The sequence below is a fragment of the Taeniopygia guttata genome, chromosome Z (genome assembly GCF_048771995.1).
Source record: "Taeniopygia guttata chromosome Z, bTaeGut7.mat, whole genome shotgun sequence".
Classification (NCBI taxonomy): Eukaryota; Metazoa; Chordata; class Aves; order Passeriformes; family Estrildidae; genus Taeniopygia; species Taeniopygia guttata.
In genome coordinates this window covers 30105009-30116566 of record NC_133063.1, presented here as the reverse complement: position 1 = coordinate 30116566, position 11558 = coordinate 30105009, and the positions used below count along the sequence as shown (strand labels likewise).

At 35.2% G+C, this 11558-nt stretch overlaps 1 long non-coding RNA gene across 1 annotated transcript in view; it reads left to right on the top strand.

Annotated features, from left to right (window-relative positions):
* Positions 1–1396: 1396 nt before the first annotated feature.
* The window catches only part of LOC115491148 (uncharacterized), a 51240-nt gene continuing 41078 nt past the window's right edge, over positions 1397–11558 (top strand). The window contains exon 1 of the long non-coding RNA XR_003957109.3: positions 1397–1764. This is a non-coding gene — a long non-coding RNA (uncharacterized lncRNA). The remainder of the gene's footprint in view (positions 1765–11558) is intronic.

Here is an 11558-nt window from a genome sequence, read left to right as displayed (position 1 = left end):
AAGTATTTTAAGTTGTCTGTTATCACTCTAGCCTGTCTTTTGCAGGTCTTTTCTCTCAGTCTGTACTCACGTGCTGTATCTGATTAAGTTGGATTGAGAAATGGTCTGGTGAAAGAGCCGTGGCTTAAGTATTGCTATTTCTTATTTGTGATTTCTGGCTCCCTGGTACTGCTGTCTGTAGTCCCTTTCTGCATTGGAGGCTAGGAAACAGATGGGGAAGAAAGCACTCCTTTTCTTTTTTCCTTCCTTTCTTTTTTTCCTCCATTTCTGTCCAGATCTTTGTTAGCCCTAAAGCTGTCTGACCGTCAGGGTCATGAAAAGCATTGTACGGGAGGAGACAAGAAGCAGAAAAGCTATGTGCATCCCGAGGCAGGAGTGCAGCTGGACATGGACCTTCACCCTGAGATTAGAGACTGGAGGAGTCACCACGATCTCCTTCTGTGTGTACTGGATTCGTCACATGGATCCTTGACTGCGCCTAGGGATGGAGGATTCTAAATTTTCACTGATTGTAGGGTGATCTACTGCTTCTGTTTGCAGGTGTTAAATATTCATGGCTTTGGTCTTAGCTAGAGGCAACCAGTTACTGAAGGCTGAAAGCAGATGTTATTGCAAGTTTGGCAGCTAAAAAGAGAGGCACGTAAAGTGAGTGAATGAATTTTAAAAAAAAACTCATGACTCACCACTTACTATTCTTGTCAATGATGAATAAACCAGTGCCCTTGAGCTTAAGAGTTACTATTAAATTATTTTGAAACACCATACCCCTTTGGCAGCATTTATTTCCCCTTTTCTTAGAAGAATGGTTGTGCAGTGTTGAAAATATTGGCAAGTGCGGCTGTTCTCCTTTTCTTTGTTTCTATTAAGAACTAAATATATGTATTGAAATTAAAAAATAGAATATTGTGCCAAAATTATTTTCTTTGTGAAAAACTGAAAATTAAAGCTGTCTTGTTAAAGGTCTGAGAAGGCAAACACTTTTTGTAATAGTTCTCACATCATACTCTATAGAAATAAATATCAGCTGCTTATGTTCATGATCCCATTGCAATAATAAAATTAGACTAAAAAATATGTCTGGAAGACCACACAAATGATATCGCTTTTGTGACAAGATCTGAGCTTCTAATTCTTAAAAAAAATAAAAATACTTTTTTTTTTAATACCATGCAGAGGCACTAAGCTGTAAAAACACTGTTCTATTCTCATATATGTGGCTTCCAAATAGTATTAGTCATTCTATTTGTGTCGCTGTTTTTTTTTCACAATTGCTGACAAGGCTCTAAATAGCTCAAAAAAAAAAAAAAAAAAAAAGCTTTTCCTTTCCCCCTGCCCCAATCTGTTTCTCAGGAAGACTATTAAAGCAAACATTAAATGATGTTTCAGATTTGTTGTGGGATTACAGCAGATAAAAATCAAATATCAAGATAGAAGATTTTAAGCACTAATTCAATGGAGAACACTTCACTGACATTTAATTCTATATTGGGGTAATTGGAGTATTGTGATTCTCTTCTAAGCAAGATCAGTTAACTGTTTATTATAATTAGTTAAAAAGGATATTCTTCAGTTTTAGAATCCCTAGAAGAAAGATTCTGAGACTGACAGTCAAAATTTTAATTATTTGTTATCCTAACCCATCACATACGGTGACAAGGGATGATGGTGCTCTGGCACGTCAGGGTTTACCATGCTCCTGCACTCACAGTGACTGTGGTGGGGAACTGCAAGAATGGCAGAATACAGTGCAAGGTGGGATATTAGGTAAGAAGGATGTGACATCTTTTCTCTTAGTTAATTAGTTACCAAGGCCTTGAATAGTCTTAACTCTTGTTAAAATTGATATGGTTTGTTTTTGAGGTTGTTTTGCTGTTTTGTTTGTTCGTTAGGAATTTTTTTTGTAGGGGTTTTGGTTTTGCTTTGTTTTAGGGGGGGGTTTCTTTTCTTTTCTTTCTTTTCTTTTTCTTTTCTTTTTCTTTTCTTTTTCTTTTTCTTTCCTTTTCCTTTTCCTTTTCCTTTTCCTTTTCCTTTTCCTTTTCCTTTTCCTTTTCCTTTTCCTTTTCCTTTTCCTTTTCCTTTTCCTTTTCCTTTTCCTTTTCCTTTTCCTTTTCCTTTTCCTTTTCCTTTTCCTTTTCCTTTTCCTTTTCCTTTTCCTTTTCCTTTTCCTTTCCCTTTCCCTTTCCCTTTCCCTTTCCCTTTCCCTTTCCCTTTCCCTTTCCCTTTCCCTTTCCCTTTCCCTTCCCCTTCCCCTTCCCCTTCCCCCTCCCCTTCCCCTTCCCCTTCCCCTTCTCCTTTCCTTTCATCTTCTTTTCTTTTTTTTTTTCTTTTCTTTTTCAATAGAGCAAGATCTAAGGAAAACATTGCACAGTGATCTGTGTCTGTGATTTATAAATTTTCTTTCCTGGTTAAAGACTTTGTATGCTGACCTAGAAAAATCATTCATACAAATCCTTAGATAATAATTTTCAGTTTTAATTAACTGCACATATAGAGGGTAATGATTGTCTACCTTGAAATTAGTTTCTTCAATAGATTTTTTTTTAAACTATGAAAAGTGTGCATATTTGTATAATTTTGGGGGTTTTTGTTTTTGTTTTTTTGTTAATATTTTCAGGAATAGATGCAACCTCTCCCAGGACTAGAAGTGAGATTTAAATTTGTGATCTACTTAGTGGTGTAATTTCTGACTATCAGAGAATACCAGAAACCCCACTGCATTTGACAATGACAAGATTCTTGTAATTTAGTTCTTATTGTACTGAACAATTCCAGTTCTGAAAAGAACATAAAACATATACAATAAAAAATTTCAAAAAATAGTCTTCTCATTAATTCCAGTAAAAATCTGGCCAAATTGAAAGCACAGAACAAATAGTGCCAAAAAAGCAATAATTTAATGTTTATTTCCTAGTGGCTAAATGGAAAACCATAGAAATAGCGAAACTGCACCTTGCCAGAGATTAATTTATTCAAGGTAGATGACTTCACCAGTGGCCACAAAGATAAATCATAAATGCAGCTCTCGAAGAGTGTGCACTATATTCCAGATCTCCCCTATTTTCAGCTCAGTAGATTTCCTCATCTAAATGTAAGTTCTATCTCTTTGATAATCAAATGCAAGATATGTTTCCAAGAGTTTATCAAATGTCTCAAGTTTGGCACAAATGATTTTTTTTACTTCAAATTTCATGTCTGCTGTGTGAAACAGTCTTGAATTTTTATTATTTTGAGCCTGATTGCCAGATGACATGTCTTGGTGCTCACAGTTATTCTGTTGACTGCTTCTATGACTGTAGGGAGTTGAGTGGTTTGTGCATAAATTTTTGTTTAACTTTGCTAAACGTAAGTAGAAAGAATCTCAAGCTTTAGATGCTTTTCATTCCCCTTCATTCTTTTTTTTTTTCTTTTTTTTTTTGTTTTTTTCCTCGTTAATGACCAGGTAACATTTTCTAGCCCAGCAAAGCAAACTGTGAAGGTAGCTGATGACTCACATAGATATTTTTTCTGAGGAATTCAAGTGTCAAGTTTATATAACTGGAATATGACACAGGCAGTAGCCTTTCCTCTGACAAATTATTTTTCCATAATAGTTATGGGTTAGAAACATTAAATATTTATTTCATCATTTCAGGACAAGCATTTTAAATTGAAAAATAAGAATTGTTAGTGCTTTTGTGATTTTATCAGCCTATGTATTCTTTTCATTAAAATTCTTCCAATCTAGTCACATTTTTATTTTTTAGAGTTTTGTTGGTGATCTCCCTTAAGTGTTGCTAAGGGAGTATTACCCCCTGAGACCGTCAAAAGATTGGGCTAATAGGCAAATGAAGATCTCAGCAGTTTCTTTTAGTCTTAAGGATGAATATTGCTTTTTGACTTCAAATTCCCGGGAAAAAAACAAACGTGTTTGAAAAAATCATTATGCTTGGAAAATCCACAAATATTTCTAATTCCCCCCAGTCTAACAGCCCAGATTAAATCTGTGTATGCATGGATATCTTGGCTAGTATACTGGCAGTCACCTAAGTATGATACAAATATTGAATTGAGATTAATATCATATGGTTTCAATAAAAGAGTTTGCTCTGCTTATATGCCTTTATATTTCCGATATTGTACCGTAATCTGCATATTAACATAATATGCAGACATTATATAGTCAGTGAACTATATAGGCAATGGAAATCTTCAGTAAAATTGATTAATTTTTTGTTTTCCGGTGCCTACTAGTACACAGAGCAAAAATAGTACCTATGTAACAGATGACTGTGAAAACTGTATTAATTTTTATTTTCTGGAAGAACTCATCTCGAGCTTGCTAGGAAGTCTTGTGTTCTATGGGAATCCAGGGCTTCCCTCTGGCTGTCCTGGAGGGCCTGGGACCCTGGCAGGGGGTTAGGAACCCCCCAGTACAGAGCCCCCAGAGACACTGTCTGTGATCTCTGTCCATGGAAAAAAGCTCTGACTGTTTGATATGAGTAATAATTAAGTGTGGCACGGGTGCAGAAATTTTAGGTTTCTAGATTAGGGGTTCAGAGGGGACAAAATGGAGGAAATTGGGTGTGTCTTGTCCTTTTCCTCCTTCTTCATGCCCTCCATGTTTCACTGTAGTGTTGGCATTTTTCTATTGGTTTAGGCTGGGGACACGCTGTTTAACGTAGATGATAGATATTGGCACATTATTGTAAATATAGCACACGTAGTTTCTGGTATATAATGTTTGTACCATCCCACTGGGGGCAGAGCCCCGCACGCTGCCCTGCAGGACAGACCTGCAGCAGGGCAGCAGAACATGTTATAGATAAGCAAGAATAAACAACCTTGAAAACAGCACAGACGAATTATGGCTTCTTCTTTGGCTACAGAGCAGAAAGACAGAGACTTTCTACAATTTTGGAATCATCAATACCCACAGATTCCGACAGTGTTCCACATAATAGGTCTTTAATCTGCCTTTACAAAATGCCATTGCAGTGGATAGGGTACACAGAAATAACAAATTTCATCCCAAGACATTAGGGAGTCTTAGTATGAGCTGACTCACCAAAGAAAAAATAATACTTAATTTCTTTTGACTGATTCTTTAAAAATATTGGCAAGTTTTTCTTTTCCTGTGTGAAATTTTGCATAGTTGGAACATTTGACCATTAAAAGCATAGAGCAGAAATTACTGGTCAGTTCTGTTTATGTGGTTGTTGACAATCCAGCCCTTGCTTTCCTGCTCTGCTAGACTGAGAAAACTAATTAGGGGGAAATCACTCTCTGCTGAAGATTTTTTGGCTCTGCTGGCATAACCATGTATACTTTGGAATGATCATCCATATTTTACACCATAAAAAGAAATGTGAGAGGACCATGAAAACTCATTACAGAGTAGTTAGTGGTTTTAGGTTTTACAGCTTTTCTTTCTCTTTCTGGAACATATGCCACTTTATATTTACATGATAATATAGTTTGTGGTAACACTATTAATATAGTGGCACTTGAGCATTTTTTATTATTCTAAACAGCATATAAGGGGTTTTAAAAAAAACATCCAAAAAACCAAATACCAAAATAATTTCATGGTGTTATAACTTTCACCCATCTTAAATACAAGGGAAATTTTACCACTCAATAACAGTGCTACTACCCTAACAGTGTGCCTTTTCCACTTGAAGATCATGGTTTACATGCCTCATTTTGCTCTGTGGAATAGATACCTTGAAAAATGAAGTCTTAAAATATTCAGTATGTTTCAGACTTATCTAGGGAAAAATTTAGTATCTGTCAGATAGCCAGAATTTTTGCATTGACCATAAATTTTTCACCACTTTACAGTGGAACACCTGAACTACCTCAAGAGCTATCAAAGATCTATCAACTGGGGAAGACCCAGCTTGTGGTCTGCATTCCTTCTGTGCTTATGCAGCTGAGTAGTGCACAGCACTTTGCTGGGTTTTAGTCTGTCTGTGGCATCTCCTTTGGGATTACAAAGCTGATGGTATGATGCAAACTCAAAGATTACCTGAGGTACACTTTAGGAGTATGACACTGTAGCTAATTTTGTGTATTACTTATTTGCTTTCAGGAAGTTACCAGAGAGCATCTCATGCTGTTACCTGTGCAGCAGCATAATAAATGTATATAGACTCTGTAAATACTTCTATTATAATAGATATAATTAATAGAAAATAGAAATACTCAAAGAAGGTCTTTATTGTTTCTTAATGTTAGAAATTACATGTTCAGTTTGTACTTCTGCAGAAATAAATTAATTTAAAATAAGAGTGTCTGTGTGGGACCTTTCATTTTAAGAACTGAAGGAGAGCACCTGAAACACTCACTGATAGACTAGTCTGCTGTTGATTTTTAACTGCCTGTTTCCTTGGCTTTGCAGTTGTGTACGATGATATTTGGATGTATCATCTGTATAAACAGGGAAATCAAGCTACACATCATGAAGAAATATGTGTGAGTTTGCAACATTCTCTTATTCCCAAATGGAAGAAACAAAAAAACTGTGGTGCCCTTATTCCTTTTAAGAAAACTACAAAAATGCATAAGCTCTTCTCTAATAGCTATGGTTTTTATTTATATTCTTAATTACTGTTCACAGTTCAACACATAATCTTAATTTAAAACTTTATTTAATCTTCTTTTGTCATGATACAGAGTGATTACTTTGGACTCAAACACAAGTGTATCTATATTTTGCTTTTGGTTTTATTTAGTTGATTTAGTTTATTTAGTTGATTGATTTAAATTTTTAGTTTTAATAACAGATCAGCATCTGTTAGTATCAACAGTCTACTCTAGTATCAACAGCTTACTTTAGTTTATTCCTAGAAATCAGTATTTTGCATCTTCCTTCTTCCATCTTGTATTAAAAATATTGTTAGTATATAGGTAAATTAAAAAAAACCCACATTAATACTGTCAGAGTGGATCTAGATAGAACATGGTAGTGTTTATCTTGCTTACTATTTACAGACTAAAATACATATTCCAAGACATAAAGTGTTTTTCAGTGGATATGTCTGAGTAAAGACTGACTTACAGAACTATTATATCTAGTTCTAGAGTTGTATTATTTCTATTATGAAAATGGAATAATGCTGAAGCAGACTAATCTACTAAATACTTTGGAAAAAAAAAAGAATCCTGACTTTTCTGTAAGAAAATAATTTAGTGTTAATGTCAACAATATGTAAACCTTCTGTTATTACTGAGCCAGTTGCAGAATCAGATGGTACTAACAGACACACCCGCATCTCATAGGAATTGCTGACACATCACAGCTATATTTATATATAAGGTAGAAAATATTAATGCCAACAGGAACATATAAATAAAACAGTATGCCAAATTGTGCTTTTAATAGATGAGTCAAGTCACCATTCTTCAAAAATATGTTCACATAATTCCATAAGAAAAAGGCTGTAGGGATAAAAAGCATTTCAATCTCTTTATAAAAAGCCAAAATCGAAGAACTTTAAAGAAATATTATTGTGTGTTTATGTTACTTATCAGAGATCACATAAAAATAGGTAATGGATTTTTTTTTACAGTTTGATAAAACAAAAAAAAATTCCCTAGTATGAAGTAACAACAACAACAACAAACCAAAAAAAAATCCCAAAAACCCCACATTCTTCTGAGGTCTTTAGAAACTTCCAAATCTATTAAATCTAGAAAATGCTTCACATTGTGAGAAGGGGAGAAATTCAACAAAACTGTTCTCTTTGATAGATTTTTAGAGAGAATGGGGGAGATAACTACAAAAATCAAGGCAAGAAGAGAAGGTTATTTTAAATCAAATTTCCTTGTTGACTCTTAAGTTTTCCTTTCAAAACTGAGAGTCATAAGAACTGAGAGTATGTGTAACAAAACAAAATGTGTCAGTGTGTACAACTCATTCAAAGACTTACTCTTCAATGGTAAAATAAAAAATCTTCCTCAAGAGGGCAATTTCATTTTAATACTGAGAAAAACCTCTTTCTGATACAGTGTTCAAAATTTAAGCTAATAGCAAGAGTAAGTTATTCTCTCACTTATTCTATTGATATAATCTCAGCTCCAAGCAATGAGTCAATGATTGCTTCCAAATATTTGATGATGAGGCAGAAACCTATGCTCTGTGATTTGGTTTAGTCTTACACTGATCCATATTTTAAATGTGGCTTCTGTGACAGTCTGTGACAAGAAATTTCCTAGTTCAGTTTCAGACTGAAAAGTACACATTTCGTCATGGTTCAAATTGCCAGAGCCCCTAAAAGGTTTAGCTTTGGGCTGCTGTCAGATAAGCTTTAGTGGAAGTGCACAGCATGGATTAGCATTTGTAACACAGAAAAGATGATGAGGGAATCCCAAAGTGCTGAAGTGCATTGATTCCACATTTTAAAGTTGTGTTTCATGCTGGTTCCAGCCTTATTTTATTTAGATTACCACCAAATAATTGGGTGTGCTTTAAAAGTATACTTGTGGATAAAGCTACTTTACTTGAAAGCATTCATAGGTAGGGTATAGGGATCATGCATGCCAGACCTATTAAAAAGCTAAGGATTCAAATTCTTTGGTACTTGGTACAGATACTCAGTATTTACTTGTCTGTTAGGACTGTAAATAGGTAAGTCAAAAGTTCCATTCTTAAGTGCTGTACTGCCACATTTTGAACACTTTATCTTCAACTTTTGGTGCTTGCCTGTAATTGCAAACTCAGCGGAATCCAGTACTCTTGAGTATGTTTTTACAAAAAACAAAAAAGTTCAACCAACTAACCCACAAAACAAAAACACCTGCAAAACAAAACAGAACAAAAACCCAAATGAAAATTAAGAACATGAAAATGAGGGTTCAGAAAGGAAACAAATCCAAGTGGCAGGTATTCCCAATTTTGTATGCAGATGTTTAGTATATGAAAATTGTGAAGGCTGATGATGGGATTTGAAAAATTCTACACATTTGAAAGAATGAGAATAACTTGAAGAACAAAAACTCTTAAGGAGCTGTAAACTAAAACAGAATATTTGCTTTTGTGTCCTATTTCCAGGAGATTAAGATTTGATTCTTACAGGGGTTCATAGATTAGATCTGCTGGAGTCATATATGTTTACCACATCAGTTAATGGCTAGACGTTATACCTCTAAGTTCATACATGTGTAAGTCTTTGGATATTACAAAGGAGAGTTTCTGAATTTAGAACCTAATGCAGTTACTAAATATTGAAAGTTAAACATGTCATATTGAATGTTTGCCTAAATGGAGGTGTATGGGGGAGAAGTAGAAATTCGTATGATTAAACCTGTGAATGAAGCCACAAACTGGTAATATAAAACATTTAAAAGAATGATATTTAAACAACCACTATTGGCAGTTTTATATAAAAGTATTGAGTGTAATGGCTTGGATTATTGTGAAGACCAACTGCCATTTAGGACATGCACAGTCTTAAAATCCATCAAAAAAAGCAGAATGTGCTTTTGGAATTAGTGCTCAGAGCTGACAGGCCATGGTGAAACCTTTAATCATTTCCTTACATAACCTAGCAGGATTATCACATGTCCAGACCATTACATTCCACTGAATCTGGGGTCATGGCAAGGTTTAAACTGAAATGTGATTACCTAAATGTACAATATGTACTGTAAATCCCAGTTTAATCAGTCTCCTTGGTACAATATTGCTAGTGAAAGCTTTTGAATAGCTAGCTTGAATTACTTTATCTGATAATCAGAACTGCAACTATGAATTACTGTGTGCTTGCTTGGTGGCTGCATGATTTCCTCTCACAACAGCTGTTGGCTTGTTATCAGAGAATAAGAGTATATTTTAATGAGTTCAAACTATATTTTTTAATTATTTGCAGTCAAAAGAGATACTGCATTCTGAAGATGACAGGAAAAGTGTGGGGGAGAAGTAGCCTTTCACACAGAGTATAATTTTTATATTTTTCTTTAAAAAAGGAAGAGAGTGATTAAAAAATCTGTGAAGACTGTGAGATAACTTATGAAGAACTTCTGGCAAACTCTACTTCAGCTAAGGCCTGAGGTGGGACTACCAGAGCAGACCTTAGACATTTTGTTTTGCTGCCATTGTGTACATGTGAGCTCCAAAAAGCATCTTGTGCTAAACCACTTGAAATGTCCAAAATTCAGGTTCATGCACCAGAGACACTAATGAATGCAGTGACCATTTAAAATACATCACAGCATCTTTTCTACTGTACATTCATATGCTTTCTGTCCTCTGTAAAGCCTTGCTATCTCATAAGTAACCAGATAAATCAGGTATATGTGAAGATTTGGCAGGAGCCCTTCAGAGTGCAGGTTCTGTGTCTGATGTTATGAAAGACTTTAGCTAGTACTCCTAATACAAATTAATGAACTGTATGAGTTCCTTCCAGCCTTTCTGAGAATTGTGTGAAAAAACTGTTGTGTGCTTTCCTTAACAGGAAGAGTTTTTCATGGAAACTTGGACAATGAGTGAAGTACTCATGTGAGCTGAGTGTTCAGTTAGTGACATGGATAGGGCAAAAGAGTCAGATACGGAAACTGTTAAAGCCAAAGAAAAGGCACAATGTCTCTGGACCACTGCAATTCTTGAATAGTTTTAAATCACTACACTTCAAAGAAGAAATGTTAAAGCCAGAACATCGATGTATTTGGCTGATCCCTCGATTTATTATTTTCACTTACTGAATGCTCCCCTGGAAGTGTGGAGTATTGGGAGAAAGAAGGAAGTGATACCTCCTACTCCTCAGTCCTGCTCTCTCTGGCCATGCTCCAGTTTCTCATCAGCAGAAACTCAAACCCATAGTACCAACATGATAGATTATCTGTTGTAAATAATGCCAGAAAATGGTAAAACGGAAGAGTCAATGCCTCAGAATATTAACAGAAGTAAAGTGAAATCTGAACATTTTCACAGGCTTAGCATCAGGTACTCTGCTTCAGGTTTCTTCTTGAGATGGCATAACTCTCTCTTGATTGATATCTGAATGCCCCAGTATACATTTACCCAACTTAGATTTGTGGTTACACCAGCAAAAGCTATTTTGTGCATGAGTCAAGCTGACTAGTGAGAATTTGTTTCTGGGCTGTATCATTAAAGTTTTTCTTTTGCTCAGATTTAGCCCATTACTCATAATTATACACTTCTGACTGCCTAAAATAATCTCCTCTCTCCTTGATTCTATCCCTTCAATTACTTAATCATGTTTTGCACAGCTCTGATTTAATTAAGTTATATATTTTTTATTTAACTCTCCTGATATTTCTTCTCATTCTTTGCTTTCATCCCATGGATAGGATAGTGAATTTTCTTAGCAATGGGATAAAACCAGAAGATAAATAGTGCCTTAAATACTTTAATAACTTGTTTTAAGCACAGTTTCTAGCTCAGGCTCATTTGGTTTCTGAACTCTTTCAATTGAGCCAATGCCTGGGAAGGTTTGCCTTTCCTCTACTTCAGCTGGGATAAAGTACAAGTTCTCTGACTTGGAGTAGAGCTGTGTTTGTTTCTGTGTGGCCCTTACCCGCAATTAAATCAGATGCCCATGAATTAAGCCAGACTTTTT